General features: G+C 42.5%; 1 long non-coding RNA gene across 1 annotated transcript; it reads right to left on the bottom strand.

The window, feature by feature from the left end:
• Nucleotides 1-14,669: 14,669 nt before the first annotated feature.
• Nucleotides 14,670-25,548, bottom strand: LOC123328404. Its single transcript, XR_006543210.2, has 3 exons — nucleotides 25,459-25,548; nucleotides 15,401-15,450; nucleotides 14,670-14,902 (listed from the first exon to the last, which is right to left on the bottom strand). It is a non-coding gene; the product is annotated as an uncharacterized LOC123328404 (long non-coding RNA).
• Nucleotides 25,549-25,593: the final 45 nt, after the last annotated feature.

Here is a 25,593-nt window from a genome sequence, read left to right on the forward strand (position 1 = left end):
ACTTAGTTAATAAACCTCTTCCCTTTAAAGGGTTGGGACAATCAGGCACAAACAGCAAGGAATGTAGAAACCATTGGCCACTGATGTTGCACACAAGGCATTCCAGGAAAGTGCACCCCTGCCTCTTCCCTGACACCCCTTCACTCCTTATGATTGCTAAGGTTTCCAATTCTTCAGGTTAAGACTGAAAATGTTGCACTGTTACAGGAAAGGGAATCCTTTCTAGGGCCCCTGTGTGGGCTCTTATCGAATACTCAGAAATTGTCTAAGGAGACACATGTACTGACAAAGCAAGAGACTTTATTGGGAAGTGTCCCCAGTCAGAGAGCTTCAGGGTAAGGGAACCCAGGAGAACTGCTTTACCACGAGGCTCACAGTCTTGGGTTTTATGGTGATGGGTTGTCTCTGGCCAATCATTCTGACTCAGGGTCATTCCTGGTAGCACACAAATCGCTCAGCCAAGAGGGATCCAGTGAGAAGATTCTGGGAAACTGGTAGGACATATGGACTAGTGTCTCTCCTTTTGACCTTTCCCGAATTTTTCTGGTTGGTGGTAGCTTGTTAGTTCTAGGTTCCTTACCAGGACCTCCTGTTGTAAGATAACTCATGCAAATGGTTAATGTTGTGTCCAGTCCGGGCAGACAGCTTTTGTCAGTGGCTCCCCTAATAGCACTAGTATCTGTAAGGAATTCTATCAAGTAGCCTGCTACATCAGTGACCACCTGAGGCAAGGCATTAGGTATGTAGATGGTATCTCTAGGCAGAGTCACTTTTGGCCTTGGGCCCCATCAGTCTTCTGATTGCAAAACCCTCAATGGCCACGGCCCGTGGCTCTCTGGTGTCTGGGGCATTCCCTCTTCCAATGCCCTATAGGGCATGTTTATTGCCATCTTCCCTCCGGTGCCCCTTCTGTCCACACAGGGTACACTGGTCCTATCCAGGTACCCATGGGACTAATGGTCTGCAAGGATCAAACCGGTCCAGAAAAACCAGTTTCCCCTTCATTGGCCTTTGAGTGATCAAAACCACTGCCATCATCTGGGCCTTTTGCGTATTTCTCTGGGTGTGTTCAGTCTTTTCAGCCATATCCCTATTATTGAAAAACAACTAGGCCAATTGGAAGAAATCGTTCATCAGGAGCCTAAGGATCAGCAGTTGTTTTCTGAATTTTGTGCCTAATGTCTGGGGCACAGTGGGCTATGAAATTCATAGCCAAAAGATTTGTACCTCAGGGAGGAGGGAGCTTTGTTGGTATGGGATCCTGACCCTGTAGGCTGGGTCAGTTAATATGTCCTCTGTGTCCTTCCTAAAGTTATACCTCTGAGCTACCCATGCCTTAAATTCCTTTTGGGTTCCATTGCCAAGATACAAAATTTGAACATCTCACTCCATTTAAATATCCTAACTCATATTGTGGCCAAATCAGATTACATAAGCTAGTAAGTTTTTTCTGTTTTAATTCCTGTTGTCTTAATTTTTCGCAATCCCATCCCAGAATATATGGCCCAGAAAGGACAGGATTGATACAGCCTGACCTGTTTCAGGCCTGAACCTGAGGTGATTTGCTAACTCCTGTGCTATCTATAGGTTTCATTCTGCTGTCAAAATTCACCATTTCCTTCCCTGGCAGTCTAGTAGTCAGGACTCCACACTTGCAGTGTAGGGGGTGCAGCTTCAGTCCCTGGTTGGGGAACTAAGATCCTGCAAGCTGTGTGGTGTGGCAAAAAAAATCCACCAGGCACTTATGATTTTAGATGTTATCCCTTCCAAGGTAGTCTCCCAACCAGACGTTAGTGCCCAAAAAGTTGTTGCAAAGGAATGGTACAGAAGGTATCACCCGGTGTGGATGATCAGCAGGAGTTGACCTAGCTGCAAGTTGGAAATAAAAGGTCAGCACTTGTCAACAGAGGGCTTCCCAGATGGCACTAGTGGTAAAGAACCCACCTGCCAAAACAGGAGACATAAGAGATGCGGGTTCGATCCCTAGGTCCGGAAGACTGCCTGGAGGTGGGCATGGCAACCCACTCTAGTATTCTTGCCTGGAGAATCCCACGGGCACAGGAGCTTGGGCTACAGTCTGTGGCGTCACAAAGAGTCAGACATGATTGAAGCAACTTAGCACACATGCACTTGTCAACAGAAAGTACATCTTGGTAGCCACACCAGTTTTCTGGGGTTAAGAAAAGAAAGAAATGGAATAGGAATGAACACAGAAGAAAAAGTTCAGAGTCAGAAGAACAGTATAAATTATCAAAACCTCCAGCAATATTTCTGTCCTAGACCTGCTGTTGGATGTGCATAAGCATAGCCATTCCACACCATCTTTCTATAATAAACCATGTTAATTGCCATCATTCCTCTAGTCTGGACCTAGGTTCTGCATTAGAGCCCCAAAGCATTCTGGGCTGACCAGTCTGATAAAAATGGGTACACATCAGCAGAGCGTCCTCCCTGGTACACCTGGCTCATGGTGTCCCACAAGCCCATCTAGGACCAACCCCTAATTCTCAATATTTTCTTACCTTATCACTGTTCCTTCATGGCTCGCCAGCTGAAAACCTGCAAGCTAGATTGGGACTTGAACCCATGGTCTTTTTTCTTTTGTTTACTTATTTATTTTTATTTTTGACTCTGCTGGGTCTTCATTGCTGTGTGTGGGCTTTCTCTAGTTTTAGCAAGTAGAGGCTACTCTTCATCGCAGTGTGCGGGCTTCTCATTATGGGGGCTTCTCGTTTCAGAGCACAGACTCTAGGGTGCACAGGCTTCAGCTGTTGCAGTTCAAGGGTTCTAGAACGCAGGCCCAGTAGTTGTGGGGTACTGGCTTAACTGCCTTGCAGCATGTGGAGTCTTTTTGGACCAGAGATTGAACCCATGGCCCCTGCATTGGCAGGCAGGTTCTCAACAGTGGACCACCAGAAAAGTCCCCCATGGTCCTTTAATTGAGATCACACACCTAGTCTCAGGATCTAATGAAGTTCAGGTTCTTGATGTCTTGTCACAGGACAAATTCAGTGAGACACAAACTGATATGTAAGAAGTGGACTTATTTAGAAAGAAACAGACTCCACAGACAAGGTGTGGGCCATCTCAGAAGGCAAAATACAGCATGATTGGTTTTTATGGGCTGGGTAATTTCATAGGCTAATAAGTGAGAGGATTATTCCAACTATTTCAGGGAAGAGGGGATTTCTAGGAATTGGGGCCACTTTTGGGCCTCTTACAGTTGGTCTCAGAACTGTCATGGCACCTGCGGATGTGTCACTTGACATCCTAATGGATTACAATGACTGTATAATGAGGATCAAGGTCCATTGGAAGTCAAATCTTCTGCCATCTTAGACCAGTTTTTCTCATGCCTATGGCTATGTCAGGGCTTCCCTGGTGGCTCAATGGTAAAGAATCCACCTGCCAATCCAGGAGACGTGGATTCGATCCTTGGGTCGGGAAGATACCCTGGAGAAGGAAATGGCAACCCACTCTGGTATTCTTGCCTGGGAAATCCCATGGACAGAGGAGCCTGATAGCCTACAGTCCACGGGGTTACAAAAGTGTCAGACAAGACTTAGCGACTAAATAACAACAGCAACATGGCTATGTCATTCTTTTAAAGGTTGTGCCCTGCCCCCTTCCCTCCTGTTTCAATATGATGTGGGCTTATTAAACCAAGACCATTCATATCTCCTGACTCATTTTATTTATGCAAGCACAAAGCACCTTTATAACCAAACATCTATTAATAATCCTTCTAATAATAACTAAGCTTTACTGAATACTTGCAATGTGTTAGGCACTGTTTTATGACCTTTGCATATATTATCCTATTTAATTTTCACAATAACCCTATGAAGTAAGTGCCATTATTACCTCCATCTTACAGATAGGGAAAATGAGGCATAGGAAGTTAAAGAACATGTCCAAGGTCAGGGAGCTAGTAAGGGGAGGGCAGAAATTGAAGCCAGCCAGACTGGCTCCGGAGCCCATGCTCTGCTGTTAGCTACAATTTATTGAGCACATCTTTGGTGTCAGACACTGGGTTCAGTCTCTTGGACTGCAAGGAGATCCGACCAGTCCATCCTAAAGGAAATCAGTCCTGAATATTCATTGGAAGGACTGATGCTAAAGCTGAAACTCCAATACTTTGGCCACCTGATGCAAAGAACTGACTCACTGGAAAAGACCCTGATGCTGGGAAAGATTGATGGCAGGAGGAAAAGGGGACAATAGAGGATGAGATGGTTGGGTGGCATTACTGACCCAGTGGACATGAGTTTGAGTAAGTTCTGGGAGTTGGTGATGGACAGGGAAGCCTGGCATGCTGCAGTCCATGGGGTAGCAAAGAGTTGGACACAACTGAGCAACTAAACAGAACTGAACTGGGTTCAGAACCATCTTCTTTGATCCCAACAATCCTGTGGGGTATGTATTATGCTGAAAGATGAAAGAACTGAGACTTGGCTCTTGCCTGAAGTCACTCACCAGCAAGATAAGCTAGATGGGCCTGACATGGAAGCCTTGCCTCTAGCCCTCCATTTCATGTGGCTTGAATATTTAATGAACAGATAAGGAGGAATCCAGACTACATCCAGGCAAAGTAACTTAGACCCAGAAAGGGGTGAGAGAGAACAGTTGGGCAGAGAAGGCCATTGTGGTTGAAACCACAGAGTTGGTAGCTAAACTCTAACAGTGTTCCATGTCTAGAAGGAACCCACAGAGATTATGAACACCAACCCATTCCACCACCCATCAAACCTCCAGCGTAACTGATTTACCTGAAGAAATCAAGGACTCATTATCATCCCAGAGCAATTTCTAAGTAAGGATTATGCCAGGCGTCCCTCGTGATCTGGGATGCTCATGGCACCAGGACGGCCGCTACAGTTGTGACACATTGAAATATTTCTGTATCAATCAGTGAAACCTAGTCTCCTAAGCCCTCTGATTGTCTATCACACCCTAGCTTCTCTCCCTAGGGAAATTTATATTGACACCCAGGCCATGATCCTGCTTTCACAGTAGGCCAGCTTAGAACATGTCTATTAGTGGAGGTGATGGAATTCCAGTTGAACTATTCCAAATCCTGAAAGATGATGCTGTGAAAGTGCTGCACTCAATATGCCAGAAAATTCGGAAAACTCAGCAGTGGCCACAGGACTGGAAAAGGTCAGTTTTCATTCCAATCCCAAAGAAAGGAAATGCCAAAGAATGCTCAAACTACCACACAATTGCACTCATCTCACACACTAGTAAAGTAATGCTCAAAATTCTCCGAGCCAGGCTTCAGCAATATGTGAACCGTGAACTTCCTGATGTTCAAGCTGGTTTTAGAAAAGGCAGAGGAACCAGAGATCAAATTGCCAACATCCTCTGGATCATGGAAAAAGCAAGACAGTTCCAGAAAAACATCTATTTCTGCTTTATTGACTATGCCAAAGCCTTTGACTGTGTGGATCACAATAAACTGTGGAAAATTCTGAAAGAGATGGGAATACCAGACCACCTGACCTGCCTCTTGAGAAATTTGTATGCAGGTCAGGAAGCAACAGTTAGAACTGGACATGGAACAACAGACTGGTTCCAAATAGGAAAAGGAGTACGTCAAGGCTGTATATTGTCACCCTGTTTATTTAACTTATATGCAGAGTACATCATGAGAAACGCTGGACTGGAAGAAACACAAACTGGAATCAACATTGCCGGGAGAAATATGAATAAACTCAGATATGCAGATGATACCACCCTTGTGGCAGAAAGTGAAGAGGAACTCAAAAGCCTCTTGATGAAAGTGAAAGTGGAGAGTGAAAAAGTTGGCTTAAAGCTCAACATTCAGAAAACAAAGATCATGGCATCCGGTCCCACCACTTCATGGCAAATAGATGGGGAAACAGTGGAAACAGGGTCAGACTTTATTTTTCTGGGCTCCAAAATCACTACAGATGGTGACTGCAGCCATGAAATTAAAAAACGCTTACTCCTTGGAAGGAAAGTTATGACCAACCTAGATAGCATATTCAAAAGCAGAGACATTACTTTGCCAACAAAGGTCCGTCTAGTCAAGGCTATGGTTTTTCCAGTGGTCATGTATGGATGTGAGAGTTGGACTGTGAAGAAGGCTGAGCGCCGAAGAATTGATGCTTTTGAACTGTGGTGTTGGAGAAGACTCTTGAGAGTCCCTTGGACTGCCAGGAGATCCAACCAGTCCATTCTGAAGGAGATCAGCCCTGGGATTTCTTTGGAAGGAATGATGCTAAAGCTGAAATTCCAGTACTTTGGCCACCTCATGGGAAGAGTTGACTCATTGGAAAAGACTCTGATGCTGGGAGGGATTGGGGGCAGGAGGAGAAGGGGACGACAGAGGATGAGATGGCTGGATGGCATCACTGACTCGGTGGACATGAGTCTCAATGAACTCTGGGAGTTGGTGAGGGACAGGGAGGCCTGGCGTGCTGTGATTCATGGGGCCATGAAGAGTCGGACACGACTGAGCAACTAATCTGATCTGATCTGAATTTCAAAAGGAAGCAAGGGAACCTTATTTGACGGGATAGGACAGTGGGCAGGGAGTCAGAATGTGGAGAAAAGGGAATTAAATTTGTAGACAATTAACCATGTGCGAGGAACTGTGCTAGAAACTTCCCTAGAATCTACTCATATAATCCTAATATTTCTGTGATGTCAGTATATTATTATACCTATTATAAAAGAAGCAACAAAGTTAGTTTGTCCACAACCACAAGCTAGTAATGGCAGTGCCAGGATTAAACATAGGTCTGTCTCCATCCAAAATTCCTGTTCTTTCACAAAATGTGCCAATCACAGCTGTGTGAGGTCAGTTTGAAGAGAGGTCATTTGTCAGAATGCAGTGGTTGTGTGAGAAGAAGCACACTGAATGAAACCACCCACCCTGGTCAGGCACCATAATGACCATTTGTGTCAATTATTTTACTACAGGGGGTCCTGGTAAGGAACACGGAACTAACAAGTCACCACCAACTGGAAAAACTCAGGAAAGGTCAAAAGGAGACACCACCTCCCACCTACCAGAATTCTCAGTGGCATCCATCTTGGCTGAGCAATGCGTGCACCACATGGAAGGACCCCTGAGTCAGAATGATTGGCCAAAACAACCTGGAAACTAATTCCATTACCATAAAACTTCAGACTGCAAGATACGTGGCAGAACAGTTCTCCCGGGTTCTGCTAGCCTACTGCTCTAAAGAACCCTGCCCAATAAAGTCTCTTGCTTTGTCAGCACATGTGTCTCCTCTGACAATTCTTTCCCAAGTGTTAGACAAGAGCCCAATCTTGGGCCCTGGAAGGGGTCCCCTTTTCTGCAACAGTTGGAAGGGAGCAAGTGAAACAAGGACGGCTGACGAGCTTATGGAACATTTAAGGACATGATCCTCCACAAAGGTTGTATTAGTACTTTATTAGCCTGCCTGCCTGCCCTCCTGACTTATTCCTTTTCTTCTCATCTTTTTCCTCCTTTTTCTTCTTTTTGGCCTGCCAAAAAGAACTCTTACTAAATGTTTACCATTTACAAAAGTTTTGTATGATTTTTTAAAGGAGAGAGATGATTTTTAATCACTTTAACCAAAGTGGTTAAAAATTCATGTTTCTGACAGCAGTACTAAAAATTGTTATGGAAAATATTGTTTTCCATTTTTTCCCAGACTTCAGTACTCATTGCCAATTCATCATGTTCTTGTTTATAATCTCCTTATAATTAATTACAAATAAAATGTATTTTATCATGAAAAAAATTCTACATACTTTCTACTTGTCCTCATTTTGTTACATTCAAGATTAAAGGTGGTGGTAATAATGAGGGAGATGATTAGCTGCAGACAGCAACATAACAAGGAGCACTTACTATGTGCCAGGCACTGTTCTAAATGCTCTATGCTTCATAACTCATTTAATCCCACCATAATCCCATAAAGCAGTATACTGATATTATCCTCATTTTGCAGAAGATGAAACTGAGGTGCAGAGTGGTTAATAACTTCCTGAAGATCACACAGCTAGTAAATGGCAAATCTAATTTTCAAATCCATTTTCTTTCTTAAGAAACTAGAAAAATAGCTTTTGAATTTTAGGAGAAAAAAAAAAGATGTCGGCAACACAATCTTTAGTTTCTGAGACTAATAATAATAGCAACATATACTAGCACTGTTCTGAGCATTTTACATCTAGTGTCCAGCCCTCTTATTAGTCCTATTATTGTCCCTATTTTACAGATGAGAAAACTGAGGTACAAAGAGATTAAATAACTTGCCCTAGGTGCACAGCTAGTAAGTGGTAGAGTTAAAATAGCAAACGAAAAGGGCAAAATATATGAGAAAAGGCATTAAAGACTTTATAGAGTCATTGGGGTCTCTGTGACTGAGGACAATATGACCCAAATTCTTGCCACCATTTCTCACTCAGGAGTACACTTTCATTGGGCTTATGTGAGACTGTGTACATGAAATTTTTGAAATTGTAAGGCACTAGAGAATTTAAAGAATCTTTCATGTGATTAAAAAGACTGATGCAAAAGAGTGCACTTTCAGAGAAGGCTGCTCTTCACCGCAGGACATGCCTGGGTGACAAAGATTTTCATCAGTACATTTGGTTTCTGCCTGACTCTCTTCTCCCTCACTGATGGCATTTACACAGCCTCTCACCTAATCCCCACAATGGAACGAGAAGATGAAAATGCACTCAAAAGATTTCCCCAAGGTCACCACATTTATAAACTTTCCCTTTGGTTCTCTTCCTGGAACTTTCAAGATTAGTTGTAAGTTGGGATTTCTCTCACCACCTGTGGCCTGAGTCCTAAGATAACCAGTAGCGACAGCTTAGCTAGTTCACTGTCTTGTCTTTTTTCATCCACTTGTGACAGGGGCTAAAACACAGGCTGCCAAGAGCACAGACATGCTGGGAGGAGTGGGAACTTGGCTGTGACCAAAGAGAGAAGCCACACCGGCTTGAGCAAGGTTGTGTTCAGGCAAAGCTGGAGTTTACCAAATGATGAGACAGGGCACTTACACAGAATGAAAATGCAAGGTTGCAAATCCTGCCCGAGGGAGCTGGAAAGGGGAACTGTGTGATGAATAGGGGCGGGCAGGGGAGGTGTGGGAGAGGTTCAGAAAAGGCAATATTGGCTGCGGTATAATTTGCTGCTTAGCTTCTGCTTTCAGCATCTGCTGTGACCAGATGGTATGCAGTGATCTCTCTGGCTAACTGAGCCAAGGAAGGAGGAAAACCTCACCAGTATTTGTAAACTATAGACTGTGTCTGAGGGGAGCAAATTACTCTGTAGCAATTAGCAATTTCTATTTCAATATTTTACTCCTTCTCTCTCTTAGAAGTCTTATCACTTTTTTAAACTTTTTTACATTTATATTTTATAATTTTTGAAATTGAAGTGTTATTGCCTTACAATTTTACATCAGTTTCAGGTCGATATTTTTATACATAAATGATCGCCACCATACATCTAGTTACCAAACAAAGTTATTAAAGTACTGTTGACTATATTCCTTATGTCCTACGTTACATCTCTATGACCTAAAATTATTTTGACTGGAAGTTGGTACCTGTTAATCTTCCTCATCTATTTCACTCCTCTCCCCCTACCCCCACCCCCAGCCCTGGCAACCACCAAGTTGCTGTGTATGTGAGTCTGTTTCTCTTTCGTTATGTCTGTTCATTCCGAAATCTTATGTTTGGTCCCTAAGTGATCTATATTGATGTCCTGGTCAAAGTTTGACCTGGGATGTTTCCCAAATTCTTAAGGCTCCCCCACCTCCCCTCTGCTCTCAAATCTAGCTATCTGGAAAGGTTTTCTAATAAATGGCTGGTTTTTCATAGCCTCAGTGATTCTCCAACTTAGAGAACAATTCCAGTAAAGGGAGAAAAACTTTCATGAATTTCCTTCTCCTCATGTTGTCTGGAAACATTTTTAACAACAATTACATTAGTTAAATAATACAAATTATTATGAAAGTATACATTTCTAAATGTACTTATGTTTATAGCTTTTAAACAGTTATCAAATCACACAGTTATAAATTAAACACCAACAAAGCTAATAAAGGAAAGTTAATCAAATCAAAATAACATCTGTCGACTAAAAAAAAGGTGCAAAATGTGAGAGCTGCAAGTTACATTTTATCTGGGCAAATGAGGACTGCAGCCCAGGAGACAGCACCTCAGATAGCTCTGAGAAACTGCTCCAAAGAGGCAGCCAGGGAAGGTCAACATCAATATAGGTGGTGAAGGGGGAGTGCAATCAAGCATATATCTTACAAAAGGTTTTTTTGCTAGTCACGAGGAACAGATGTCACTATGAAGGGATTTACTGCTTTTCTAGATATGAAGAAATGCAAGGATTGTGAAATCATGATCATGAAACTGATCATGAAATCAGTTCCTGAAAATATCTAACTATCTAAAGACCTGTTCCACCAGTTTTCCTGGCACACAAAGTGCCTCATTCTCCACCCTGAACCCCCTTCAGGGCATGCCAAAGGTCAACAGCTGCAGCAGCATAGGATTCAATCCCCTAAGGCAGGTGGCAAATGTCCTTGACAAGTGCTAATTTGTAGTTGACACATCATTACTTCACGTGACAGGTAATATTTGGGTGAAATAAAGTCACCTGCAACAAGAATGCAGTAGTGACAGGTACATAACAAACACTTTTGCACTGGGCATCCAGAACCACTATTTGCAGAGCTATCCTTATTCTCCCACAATTATCCTTTTTCTTGATTTCTTCATTCCATGGATTGTCATGTGGCTGTCAGTTGGTACCAAGGCATTGTTTTCACATGGCTTGCTTCTGTTAATGTTTCATTAGGTCATAACAACTTGGTACTTTGGTACCAACAAGAGCAAGTACAAACCAAAGTATGGATGAGAGGATCAAGCAGAAGATCTAAAACTTTCTTGTCCAACATGGCAGCCATTAGCCACATGTGGCTACTGAGCACTTGAAATGTAGCTAGTCCGAACTGAGCTATGTGTAGATGTAAATACATCCATATCATATTTGCAAAAAGAAAGTAAAATATCTTATTAAAATGATTAAACTGACTCCATGTTAAAAACAATTATTGTGGATACATTCAGTTCAGTTCAGTTCAGTTCAGTCATGTCCGACTCTTTGCGACCCCATGAATTGCAGCATGCCAGGCCTCCCTGTCCATCACCAACTCCCAGAGTTCACTCAAACTCATGTGCATCGAGTCAGTGATGCCATCCAGCCATCTCATCCTCTGTCGTCCCCTTCTCCTCCTGCCCCCAATCCCTCCCAGCATCAGGGCTTTTTCCAATGAGTCAACTCTTCACATGAGGTAGCCTCAGTATTGGAGTTTCAGCTTTAGCATCAGTCCTTCCAAAGAATACCCAGGACTGATCTCCTTTAGAATGGACTGGTTGGATCTCCTTGCAGTCCAAGGGACTCTCAAGAGTCTTCTCCAACACCATAGTTCAAAAGCATCAATTCTTCGGCGCTCAGCTTTCTTCACAGTCCAACTCTCACATCCATATGTGACCACTGGAAAAACCATAGCCTTGACTAGACGGACCTTTGTTGGCAAAGTAATGCCTCTGCTTTTGAATATGCTATCTAGGTTGGTCATAACTTACCTTCCAAGGAGTAAGTGTCTTTTAATTTCATGGCTGCAATCACCATTTACAGTGATTTTGGAGCCCAAAAAAATAAAGTCTGACACTGTTTCCACTGTTTCCCCATTTATTTCCCATGAAGTGATGGGATCGGATGCCATGATCTTCATTTTCTGAATGTTGAGCTTTAAGCCAACTTTTTCACTCTCCACTTTCACCTTCATCAAGAGGCTTTTGAGTTCCTCTTCACTTTCTGCCATAAGGGTGGTGTCATCTGCATATCTGAGGTTATTGATATTTCTTCCGGCAACCTTGATTCCGGTTTGTGTTTCTTCCAGTCCAGCGTTTTTCATGATGTACTCTGCATATAAGTTAAATAAACAGGGTGACAATATACAGCCTTGACGTACTCCTTTTCCTATTTGGAACCAGTCTGTTGTTCCATGTCCAGTTCTAACTGTTGCTTCCTGACCTGCATACAGATTTCTCAAGAGGCAGGTCAGGTGGTCTGGTATTCCCATCTCTTTCACAATTTTCCACAGTTTATTGTGATCCACACAGTCAAAGGCTTTGGCATAGTCAATAAAGCAGAAGTAGATGTTTTTCTGAAACTCTCTTGATTTTTCCATGATCCAGAGGATGGCAGCAATTTGATCTCTGGTTCTTCTGCCTTTTCTAAAACCAGCTTGAACATCTGGAAATTCACGGTTCATGTATTGCTGAAGCCTGGCTTGGAGAATTTTGAGCATTACTTTACTAGCGTGTGAGATGAGTGCAATTGTGCAGTAGTTTGAGCATTCTTTGGCCCTGCCTTTCTTTGGGATTAGAATTAAAACTGACCTTTTCCAGTCCTGTGGCTACTGCTGAGTTTTCCAAATTTGCTGGCATATTGAGTGCAGCAGTTTCACAGCATCATCTTTCAGGATTTGAAACAGCTGAACTGGAATTCCATCACCACCACTAGCTTTGTTCGTAGTTATGCTTTCTAAGGCCCACTTGACTTCACCTTCCAGGATGTCTGGCTCTAGGTGAGTGATCACACCATGGTGATTATCTGGGTCATGAAGATCTTTTTTGTACAGTTCTTCTGTGTATTCTTGCCACCTCTTCTTAATATCTTCTGCTTCTGTTAGGTCCATACCATTTCTGTCCTTTATCGAGCCCATCTTTGCATGAAATACTCCCTTGGTATCTCTAATGTTCTTGAAGAGATCTCTAGTCTTTACCATTCTGTTGTTTTCCTCTATTTCTTTGCATTGATCGATGAGGAAGGCTTTCTTATCTCTCCTTGCTATTCTTTGGAACTTGCATTTAGATGCTTATATCTTTCCTTTTCTCCTTTGCTTTTCGCTTCTCTTCTTTTCACAGCTATTTGTAAGGCATCCCCAGACAGCCATTTTGCTTTTTTGCATTTCTTTTCCATGGGGATGGTCTTGATCCCTGTCTCCTGTACACTGTCATGAACCTCTGTCCATAGTTCATCAGCCACTCTGTCTATTGGATTTAGTTCCTTAAATCTATTTCTCACTTCCACTGTATAATCATAAGGGATTTGATTTAGGTCATACCTGAATGGTCTAGTGGTTTTCCCTACTTTCTTCAATTTCAGTCTGAATTTGCCAATAAGGAGTTCATGATCTAAGCCACAGTCAGCTCCCAGTCTTGTTTTTGCTTCTCCATCTTTGGCTGCAAAGAATATAATCAATCTGATTTCGGTGTTGACCATCTGGTAATGTCCATGTGTAGATTCTTCTCTTGTGTTGTTGGAAGAGGGTGTTGGCTATGACCAATGCGTTCTCTTGGAAAAACTCTATTAGCCTTTGCCCTGCTTCATTCCATTTTCCAAGGCCAAATTTGCCTGTTACTCCAGGTGTTTCTTGACTTCCTACTTTTGCATTCCAGTCCCCTATAATGAAAAGGACATCTTTTGTGGGTGTTAGTTCTAAAAGGTCTTGTAGGTCTTCACAGAACCGTTCAACTTCAGCTTCTTCAGCGTTACTGGTTGGGGCATAGACTTGGATTACCGTGATATTGAATGGTTTGCCTTGGAAATGAACAGAGATCATTCTGTCGTTTTTGAGATTGCCTCCAAGTACTGCACTTCGGACTCTTTTGTTGACCATGATTGCTACTCCATTTCTTCTAAGGTATTCCTGCCCACAGTAGTAGATATAATGGTCATCTGAGTTAAATTCACCCATTCAAGTCCATTTTAGTTCGCTGATTCCTAAAATGTCGATGTTCCCTCTTGCCATCTCATTTGACCACTTCCAATTTGCCTTGATTCACAAAGAGTCAGACACGACTGAGAGTCTTCACTTTCACTTTTCACTTTCCTGCATTGGAGAAGGAAATGGCAACCCACTCCAGTGTTCTTGCCTGGAGAATCCCAGGGACAGGGAAGCCTCGTGGGCTGCCGTCTATGGGGTTGCACAGAGTCGGACACGACTGAAGCGACTTAGCAGCAGCAGCAGCAGTAGCATGGACCTAACATTCCAGGTTCCAATGCAATATTGCTCTTTACAGCATCGGACCTTGCTTCTATCACCAGTCACATCCACAGATGGGTATTGCTTTTGCTTTGGCTCCATCCCTTCATTCTTTCTGGAGTTATTTCTCCACTGATCTCCAGTAGCATATTGGGCACCTAACGGCCTGGGGAGTTTCTCTTTCAGTATCCTATCATCTTGCCTTTTCATACTGTTCATGGGGTTCTCAAGGCAAGAATACTGAATTGGTTTGCCATTCCCTTCTCCAGTGGACCACATTCTGTCAGACCTCTCCACCATGACCTGCCCGTCTTGGGTGGCCCCACATGGCATGGCTTAGTTTCATTGAGTTAGACAAGGCTGTGGTCCATGTGATCAGATTGGCTAGTTTCTGTGATTATGGTTTCAGTGTGTCTGCCCTCTGATGCCCTCTCGCAACACCTACCATCTTACTTGGGTTTCTCTTACCTTGGACATGGAGTATCTCTTCACGGCTGCTCCAGCAAAGTGCAGCTGCTGCTCCTTACCTTGGACGAGGGGTATCTCCTCACTGGCTGCCCCTCCTGACCGTGAACGTGGAATAGCTCCTCTCGGCCCTCCTGCACCTGTGCAGCCACCGCTCCTTGGACATGGGGTAGCTCCTCTTGGCCACCGCCCCTGACCTCGGGCGTAGGGTAGCTCCTCTCAGTCGCTCTGTGCCCTCGCAGCCTGGCCCTCTCGGCCACCGCCCCGACCTTGGGCGAGGGGTAGCTCCTCTCGGCCACGCTTCTGTGTGGTCCGTCGCAGCCGGCACGCTTCTAATGGATACACATTAGGCTAAATAAAATATATTATCGAGACTAATTTCACTCAAATTTTTAAAATTTTATTTTTGCCTTATATATATATACATATAATTATATATATATATATTTTTCTACTAGAAAATTTAAAATTACATATGTGGCTCAAACTCTATATTCTAGACTGCACCTTTCTAGAATAATTGTGTGTGTGTTGAAAGAGAGAATGTGTACAACAAACTGAAAATATCATATCAAAAAATTCTCACAGAAAACACATGGATAATGAAGAAGTTTCCAGTTTAAACCACTGCTCTACCATTTAATCCTTGCATTCTTTCTCAGCAGCCAAGGTTACAGAACCAGCATGGGAGTTTCCCATGGCTCTCACTCTAGTAGCTTACTGGTAATAATATCTCTGTTGTTTTCCTACATGGTTTCTTATAAAAAAAAAATATTTGGGGGAAGGATCCAGGCAATTCCATCCCTTCCAGAAAATATGTACCCCCTTACCTGGTTATTTCACTACCATTTGATCAAAGATTGTTCTCCACTGAGGAAACCTGAGGTAGATAAAGAACAACAGAAAAAAGCGAGACTGTATTCTTTGGGCAAGCAGATGCAACTACTTCCCTAGGTACACAAGAACTGCTGCAATTCAGGGGCTGTATCAGTTTTAAAAATTGGTCTAATATAATATTTATGTACAACAGAAACTAATATGACATTGTAAAATAACTATGCTCCAATAAAAATTAACTTTAAAAAAGTAAAATAATATTTAGCTGGGAATTCCCTGGTGGTCCAATGGTTAGGACTAAGCACTTTCACTGCTGAGAGCCCAGGTTGGATCCCTGGTCGGGGACCTAAGATCCCACAAGCTGTGCAGTGCTGCCAATAAGCAAATAAGCAAATAAAATAATACCCAAATATTCAGTTACATTATTTAGCAAATATTTGCTAAATACCTGATACACATCTCCACAGTAGGCATGATTAAAATACAAAGATAAAGAAGCCAGGGATTTGCTTTCAGGAAGCTGGTCATCCAATAGAGGTAATAAAACACGTCAAAATTTCTTCCTTCTTAAGTAGCAAATATTGATTGAGTAAATCTATGTTCTAGAATTGTCTAGGGGCTTCTCAGGTGGCGCTAGTGGTAAAGAATTTGCCTGCCAATGCAGGAGACATAAGAGATACAGGTTCGATCCCTGGGTTTGGAAGATCCCCTAGAGGAGGGCAGGGCAACCCACCCCAGTACTCTTGCCTGGGGAATCCCATGGACAGAGGAGCCTGGTGGGCTATAGTCCATGGGGTCACAAAGAGTCAGACACGACTGAAGCAACCTAGCACATAGCATAGAACTGTCTAAGAGAATTCTATGCCTTAACTTATTTAATCATCACAACCCTATGAGATTGCCCCATTTTACAAATAAGAAAACTGAGGCCAAAAGTGATGAAAATACTCAAGGTTATATGGTTATTAAGCAGTATTCAGGGTTCAAATACAGTCATCTCCAAAATACAAGTTTTTTAGTCACTATTCTTTCATCTCTTTTCAGAAGAAAAAAAAAAAGAAACTAATATTAGTATTGTCTTCTTAGAGAAAAATCAGAATGATACAGAAAAATAGAAAAGATACTCTCAAAGTCCTACCATCTAACACAACAGGTGTTAAATATGAAAATACTACTCTTTAAAAAACGTTTATTTATTTATTTGGCTGCACCAGTCTTAGTTGGAGCGCCCTTCGATCTTTGTTGCTGCGGTTAGGATCTTTAGCGGCAGTGTGTGGGATCTAGATCCCTGATTGAAGCCTGGCTCTGTGCATTGGCAGTTCAGAGTCTCACCCACTGGACCACCAGGGGAATGTCCACAAACACTACTCTTTCACTTGAACTATAATAATATATTATAAGAAGGATATAGATAAAGGGCTACAAGAGTTCAGAGGAAGTAAAGAGGATTTCCGCTAGATCTTGAAGGACAAAGTTAAGATATGGATATTGGAGCATTCCAGGCAAAAAGAACTTCAAGAACAGGAGCGTGGCCTGAAGGAGGTCCAAGGGTTATTGGGGAAACAGCAAGAAGTAGTTTGGCTGGAAAACCACCTTGAGTAATGAAGCTAGAAAACTAAAGGCCAAAAAATAAAAAGACTAGAATTCCATTACCTATCATCTTATCAGTACTGGTAATACTGTACTAATTACCATTTATCCCTGTGTCAATTTCCTTTATTAGCCTGAGAATTCCAGTCTATATCCCTCTTCATCCATTGAGCATTTATTGTGTGCCAAGTACTATGCAGAGCACTGGGGATGACAAGAAAACAAGGTATATCTTTGCCTCCAGAGGAAATTCACAGTGTAGCAGTAAAGAAAATAGCTCTATTGTGAACATAAACAGTGTGGTTTCTGTCAGTTGCTACCAAGTCTGGCTAAAGTAGACTATTACCAACGTATCTGGCCATGGTCTCCTCTTCTCTGTACCCTACTTGTACCTTGTAGAAGCCTGGTCATAGGGAAAGACAATCAGGTGCTTGGAAAATAGAATCACTGATCAAATCAGGAGTCTAGCAGAATGGGCCAGATAGAAGTAAATGGCAAGTAAGAGAATGACTGAAAAATGCCTATGAGATTTGAAAACTGACACTGGAGAGCATGGTGAGAAAAATTTCTGTGAGAGGGCCGGCACTCTGCAGAATGTGGACTGGTTGGAGTTGAGGAACAAAGGAATTGGTAATGTTGTGGATGAAGACTGTAATTGGACCAGGACCCTTTTTCAGATGGTGTTTTTGGGGGCCTAACTTAAGGGACTTAACTTTCAGCACCAGACACATCCAAAACTGAACATCATTTCTGCTTTGGCGGAGCTGCTTCATTCTTTCTGGAGCTCTTAGTAATTATCCTCCACTCTTCCTCACTAGCAAACTGGACACCTTCTGACCTGAGGGGGCTCATTGTCCAGTGTCATATCTTATTGCTTGTTTATACTGTTCATGGGTTTTTCCTGGCAAGAATACTGGAGTGGATTCCCATTTCCCTCTCCAGTGGACCACATTTAGTCAGAACTCTCCACTATGACCCATCCATCTGGGTGGCCTTGCATGGCATGGTTCACAGCTTCATTGAGATATGCATGCCCTTTTGCCATGACAAGACTGTGATCCATGAAGGGAAAGTAAATTCTGATGCTATAAAGAACTACCCTGCATAGGAACCTGGAATGTTAGGCCTATGCATCAAGATAAATTTGATGGAGTCAAGCAGGAGATGGCAAGATTGAACATCAGCATCTTAGAATCAGTGAACATTTTTAGTCCATTTTAGGATGGGAATGGGAGAATTTAATTCAGATGAGAATTATATCAACTACAGTGGACAAGAATCCTTCAGAATAAATGCAGTAGCCCTCATAGTCAACAAAAGAGTCTGAAATGCAGTACTTGGGTGCAATTTCAAAAACAACAGAATGATCCGGGTTCATTTAATCCAAGACTATGCCCCAACCACTGATGCCAAAGAAGCTGAAGTTGACCAGTTCTGTGAAGACCTATAAGACTTGCTTGCTGCTGCTGCTAAATCGCTTCAGTCATGTCCAACTCTGTGTGACCCCATAGACGGCAGCCCACCGCGCTCCCCCATCCCTGGGATTCTCCAGGCAAGAACACTGGAGTGGGTTGCCATTTCCTTCTCCAATGCATGAAAGTGAAAAGTGAAAGTGAAGTAGCTCAGTCATGTTCAATTCTTAGCGACCCCATTGACTGTAGCCCTCCAGGCTCCTCTGTCTGTGGGATTTTCCAGGCAATAGTACTGGAGTAGGCTGCCATTGCCCTCTTCCACAAGACCTGCTTGAACTAACATCAAAAAAAGATGTCCTTTTCATCACAGGGGATTGGAATGCGAAAGTAAGAAGTCAAGAGATACCTGGAGTAACAGGCAAGATTGGCCTTGAAGTATAAAATGAAGCAGGGCAAAGACTAACAGAATTTTGTCAAGAGATAACACTGGTCATAACAAACACCCAAGAGATGATTTTACACATAGACATCACCAGATGGTCAATATTGAAATTAGATTGACTATATTCTCTGCAGCCAAAGACGGAAAGCTCTACACAGTCAGCAAAAACAAGACCTGGAGCTGACTGTGACTCAGATCATGTACTTTTTGCATAATCCAAGCTTAAATTTAAGAAAATGGAGGAAACCACTAGGCCATTCAGGTATGACCTAAATAAAATTCTTTATGATTATACAGTAGAAGTGATGAATACATTCAAGGAATTAGATCTGGTAGACAGAGTGCCTGAAGAACTATGGATGGAGGTTTGTAAACTGCACAAGAAGGGGTGCCCAAAGATATTCTTTATCCCAAGATAAAGAAATGCAAGAAGGCAAAGTGGTTGTCTGAGGAGGTTTTACAAATAGCTGAGAAGAGAAGCGAAAGTCAGAAGAGAAAAGGAAAGATAAACCCAACCGAATGCAAAATTCCTGAGAACAGGAAGGAGAGATAAGAAGGCCTTCCTCAATGAACAATGCAAAGAAATAGAGAAAAACAATAGAATGGCAAAGACTAGAGATCTCTTCAAGAAAATTGGAGATATCAAGGGAACATATCCTGCAAGGATGGGAATGATAAAGGACAGAAACAGTAAGGCCCTAACAAAAGCAGAAGACATTAAAAAGACATGACAAGAATACACAAACTATACAAAAAAGGTCTTAATGACCCTTAAAGCCTGACATCCTGGAGTATGAAGTCAAGTGGGCCCTAAAAAGCATTCAGTTCAGTTCAGTCACTCAGCTGTGTCTGACTCTTTTCAACCCCATGGACTGCAGCAGGCCAGGCTTCCTTGTCCGTCACCAACTCCCTGAGCTTGCTAAACTCATGTCCATCGAGTTGGTGAATGTCCATCAAGTTGGTAAATGTACATCAAGTCAGTGATGCCATCCAACCATCGTCCCCTTCCGCCTTCAATCTTTCCCAGCGTCAGGGTCTTTACTAATGAATCAGTTCTTTGCATCAGGTGGCCAAAGTATTGGAGTTTCAGCTTCAGCATCAGTCCTTCCGATGAATATTCAGGATTGATTTCCTTTAGGATTGACTGGTTTGATCTCCTTGCAGTCCAAGGGACTCTCAAGAGTCTTCTCCAGCACCACAGTTCAAAGGCATCAATTTTTGGCGCTCAGCTTTCTGTATAGTCCAACTCTTGCATCAATACATGACTACTGGAAAACCATAGCTTTGACTATAGAGACCTATGTTGGCAAAATAATGTCTCTGCTTTTTAATATGCTGTCTAGGTTGGTCATAGCTTTTCTTCCAAATGGCAAGCGTCTTTTAATTTCATGGCTGCAGTCACAATCTGCAGTGATTTTGGAGCCCCCCAAAATAAAGTCTGTCACTGTTTCCATTGTTTCCCCATCTATTTGCCATGAAGTGATGGGATCAGATGCCATGATCTTAGTTTTTTGAATGCTGGGTTTTAAGTCAGCTTTTTCACTCTCCTCTTTCACCTTCATCAAGAGCCTCTTTAGCCTCTACTTCACTTTCTGCCATAAGGGTGGTGTCATCTGCGTATCTAAGGTTATTGGATCAGATCAGATCAGATCAGATCAGTCGCTCAGTCATGTCCGACTCTTTGCGACCGCATGAATCGCAGCACTCCAGGCCTCCCTGTCCAACACCAACTCCTGGAGTTCATGGAGACTCAAGTCCATCGAGTCAGTGATGCCGTCCAGCCATCTCATCCTCTGGCATCCCCTTCTCCTCCTGCCCTCAATCCCTCCCAGCATCAGAGTCTTTTCCAATGAGTCAGCTCTTCGCATGAGGTGGCCAAATTATTGGAGTTTCAGCTTCAGCATCATTCCTTCCAAAGAAATCCCAGGGCTGATCTCCTTCAGAATGGATGGGTTGGATCTCCTTGCAGTCCAAGGGACTCTCAAGAGTCTTCTCCAACACCACAGTTCAAAAGCATCAATTCTTCGGCGCTCAGCCTTCTTCACAGTCCAACTCTCACATCCATATGTGACCACTGGAAAAACCATAGCCTTGACTAGACGGACCTTTGTTGGCAAAGTAATGTCTCTGCTTTTGAATATGCTATCTAGGTTTGTCATAACTTGCCTTCCAAGGAGTAAGCGTCTTTTAATTTCATGGCTGCAGTCACCATCTGTAGTGATTTTGGAGCCCAGAAAAATAAAGTCTGACACTGTTTCCACTGTTTCCCCATTTATTTCCCATGAAGTGATGGGACCGGATGCCATGATCTTCATTTTCTGAATGTTGAGCTTTAAGCCAACTTTTTCACTCTCCTCTTTCACTTTCATCAAGAGGCTTTTGAGTTCCTCTTCACTTTCTGCCATAAGGGTGGTGTCATCTGCATATCTGAGGTTATTGATATTTCTCCTGGCAATCTTGATTCCAGCTTGTGTTTCTTCCAGTCCAGCGTTTCTCATGATGTACTCTGCATAGAAGTTAAATAAGCAGGGTGACAATATACAGCCTTCACGTACTCCTTTTCCTATTTGGAACCAGTCTGTTGTTCCATGTCCAGTTCTAACTGTTGCTTCCTGACCTGCATACAAATTTCTCAAGAGGCAGGTCAGGTGGTCTGGTATTTCCATCTCAGTGGGCTCAATAAAGGACAGAAAGGGTATGGACCTAACAGAAGCAGAAGATATTAAGAAGAGATGGCAAGAATACACAGAAGAACTGTACAAAAAAGATTTTCACGGCCCAGATAATCACGATGGTGTGATCACTGACCTAGAGCCAGACATCCTGGAATGTGAAGTCAAGTAGGCCTTAGAAAGCATCACTACGAACAAAGCTAGTGGAGGTGATGGAATTCCAGTTGAGCTATTCCAAATCCTGAAAGATGATGCTGTGAAACTGCTGCACTCAATATGCCAGCAAATTTGAAAACTCAGCAGTGGCCACAGGACTGGAAAAGGTCAGTTTTCATTCCAATCCCAAAGAAAGGCAATGCCAAAGAGTGTTCAAACTACTGCACAATTGCACTCATCTCACACACTAGTAAAGTAATGCTCAAAATTCTCCAAGCCATGCTTCAGCAGAACTGTGAACTTCCTGATGTTCAAGCTGGTTTTAGAAAAGGTTATTGGATATTTCTCCCATAATCTTGATTCCAGCTTGTTCTTCTTCCAGCCCAGCGTTTCTCATGATGTACTCTGCATAGAAGTTAAATAAGCAGGGTGACAATATACAGCCTTGTCGTACTCCTTTCCCAATCTGGAAACAGTCACTTGTGTCACGTCTAGTTCTAACTGTTGGTTTTTGACCTACATGCAGATTTCTCAGGAGGCAGGTAAAGTGGTCTGGTATTCCCATCTCCTGAAGAATTTTCTACAGTTTGTTGTGATCTACACAGTCAAAGGCTTTGGTGTAGTCAATAAAGCAGTAGATATTTTTCTGGAACTCTCTTGTTTTTTGATGATCCAATGGATATTGGCAATTTGATCTCTGGTTCCTCTGCCTTTTCTAAATCCAGATTGAACATCTGGAAGTTCATGGTTCATGTATTGTTGAAGCCTGGCTTGGAGAATCTTGAGCATTACTTTGTGCAAAGGACAAAGTTACTTTCCTTTGAGCATTACTAATACATTACTAATTAGGAAGCATTACTATGAACAAAGCTAGTGGAAGTGATGGAATTCCAGCTGAGCTATTTTTGATGGAGGTGATGGAATTCCAGCTGAGTTATTTCAAATCCTAAAAGATGATGCTGTTAAAGTGCTGCACTCAACATGTCAGCAAATTTGGAACACTCAGCAGTGGCCAAAGGACAGGAAAAGGTTAGTTTTCATTCTAATCCCAAAGAAGATAGATGCCAAAGAATGCTCAAACTACCATAAAATTGCACTCATTTTATATGCTGAGCAAGGTTAAGCTCAAATCCTTCAAGTCAGGCTTCAGTAGTATGTGAACTGACAGCTTCCAGATGTTCAAGCTGGGTTTAGAAAAGGCAGAGGAATCAAACTGTCAATATTTGTTGTATCATGAAGAAAGCAAGGGAATTCCAGAAAAACATCTACTTCTGCTTCATTGAATCTGTAAAACCTTTGACCGTGTGGATCACAACAAATTGTAGAAAATTCTTCAAGAGATGGGAGTAACAGATCACCTTACTTGTCTCATGAGAAACCTGTATGTGGGTCAAGAAGCACGAGTGAGAAACAGATGTGGAACAAGTGACTGTTTCCAAATTGGGAAAGGAATATGACAAGGCTGTATATTATTACCCTGCTTATTTAACTTCTATGCAGAGTACATCATGTGAAATGCCGGGCTGGATAAATCACAAGCTGGATAAATCAGATAAATCACAAAACTGCCAGCAGAAATATCAACAACCTCAGATATGCAGATGACACCACTCTAATGGCAGAAAGCAAAGAGGAACTAAAGAGCATCTTGATGAAGGTGAAAAAGGAGAGTGAAAAAAAGCTGGCTGGAAACATTAAAAAAAAAACTAAGATCATGGCATCCAGTCCCATCACTTCACAGCAAATAGAAGGGGGAAAAGTGGAAGCAGTGATAGATTTTATTTTACTTTTGTTGGCCTTCAAAATCACTGCAGATGGTGACTACAGCCATGAAATTAAAAGATGCTTGTTCTTTGGAAGGAAAGGTATGACAAACCTAGACACCATATTAAAAAGCACAGACATCATTTTGCCAATAAAGATCAGTATAGCCAAAGCATGGTTTTTCCAGCAGTCATGTACAGAGGTGAGAGCTGGACTATAAAGAAGGCTGAGTGCTGAAGAATTGATGGGTTGGAACTGTGGTGCTGGAGAAAAGTCTCAAGAGTCTCTTGGACTGCAAGGAGGTCAAACCAGTCAATCTGAAAGGAAATCAACCCTGCTTATTCACTGGCAGGAGTGATGTTGAAGCTGAAGCTTTAACTGACTCATTGGTAAAGCCCCTGATGCTGGGAAAGATTGAAGGCAAAAGGAGATGAGGGTGGCAAAGGATGAGACAGTTAGACAGCATCACTGACTCAATGGATAGGAATTTGAGCAAACTCCTGGAGGTAGTAGAAGCAGGGAGGCTGGTGTGCCGCAGTCTATGGGGGTCTCAAAGAATTAGACAGGACTTAGCAACTGAACAAAACAAATTTGAATATAAAAATACACTTTTTTCAAAGATCAATAAACACATGAAGATTCTCAACATCCGGCAACAGGGAAATGCAAATCAAAAGCAAGAGAAAGTACTTCACACACACTAGGATGGCAATAATCAAAAAGATACATAATAGCAAATGTTACCAACGCGATGTGGAAATATCAGAATCTTTGGATATTTGCCAGTGGGAATGTAAAACGGGGCAGCTAATGTGGAAAACAGTCTGGCAGTTACCCCAAAGGTTAAACATACAGTTATCTGTATCTGTATCTGTATGACACAGCCACTCCTAGGCATATACCCAAGAGAAAAGAACACATTCATCCACACAAAAACTGTAGCAAGAGTATTCATTATAGCCAAACAGTGGAAACAACCCAAATGTGCATCAATAGATGAATGGATTACAAATATATAGTATATTCATGCAATGGAATAGTGTTCATTTATAAAAAGAATAAAGTACTGACACATACTACAATGTGGGTGAAACTTTAAAACATTATGGTAATTGAATGAAGGCAGTCACAAAACACCACTTATATGAAATATTCAGATTAGGCAAAGTCATATAAAAAGAAGGTAGATCAGTTGTGCCAGGACTTAGGAAGAGGGAGGCACAGGGAGCAACTGCTAATGGGTACCTGTTTTGGGGGTAGGTATTGGGGAAAAAAAAAACCTGGAACCAGATAGGGGTTGAAGGACTCTGAATACTCTGTGATAAAAAACACAAAAGCGTACTTTTTAGAAGGGTGAATTTGGGGCTTCCCTGGTGGCTCAGTGGTAAAGACTCCACCCGCCAATGCAGGAGACAAAGGTTCCATCTCTGACCCTGACCCAGGAAGATTCCCATATGCTGAGAAGCAACCAAGCCTGTGTGCCACATCTATTACGCTGTGTTCTAGAGCCCAGGAACCACAACCACTGATCCCAGGTGCTGCAACTACTGGAGCTGGTATGCCCCAGAGGCTATGCTCCCTCCACAACAAGAAAAGCCACCGCAGTGAGAAGCCTGTGAACCACAACTGAGAGCAGGCCCTGCTTGTCTCAACTAGAGAAAACTGGTGCTCAGCAACGAAGATGCAACACAGCCAAAAAATAATAAAATAAATTATTCAAAAATAAATGAAGAGTAAATTTTAAATCTCAACTTAAAAATCAAATTAAAATTTAAAACATTTTTTTTAGGGAATTAAGACTCAAGGCTTTCTATGCCATGGGCCCAGGTTCCATCCCCGGTCAAAGAACTAAGATTCCACAAACTTCACACCACAGTGGAAAAAAACAAACAAACTAAGGTTTCTGCGCTCACAAAGGACCCTTGCCACCTAGGGAGGCAGGAGGCACACAGCAGCGACAATCATAACCAAGCGCAAGGTCAACCATTCTTCCAGGCCAAGGACCGTGAACCCACCAAGACTTCCGGAGCGGAAACCCGACCTTAGAGGCCCCTGATTGGCTGAGGTGAAGGAGCGGGCGGTGCAAAAAGGGGTTTGTAGATACGCTCTAGGGATGGGGGGCGGTGCCGAACGAAGCCTTAGATCGCGAG

The sequence above is a fragment of the Bubalus bubalis genome, chromosome 12 (assembly GCF_019923935.1).
Source record: "Bubalus bubalis isolate 160015118507 breed Murrah chromosome 12, NDDB_SH_1, whole genome shotgun sequence".
In the NCBI taxonomy this organism is placed as follows: domain Eukaryota; kingdom Metazoa; phylum Chordata; class Mammalia; order Artiodactyla; family Bovidae; genus Bubalus; species Bubalus bubalis.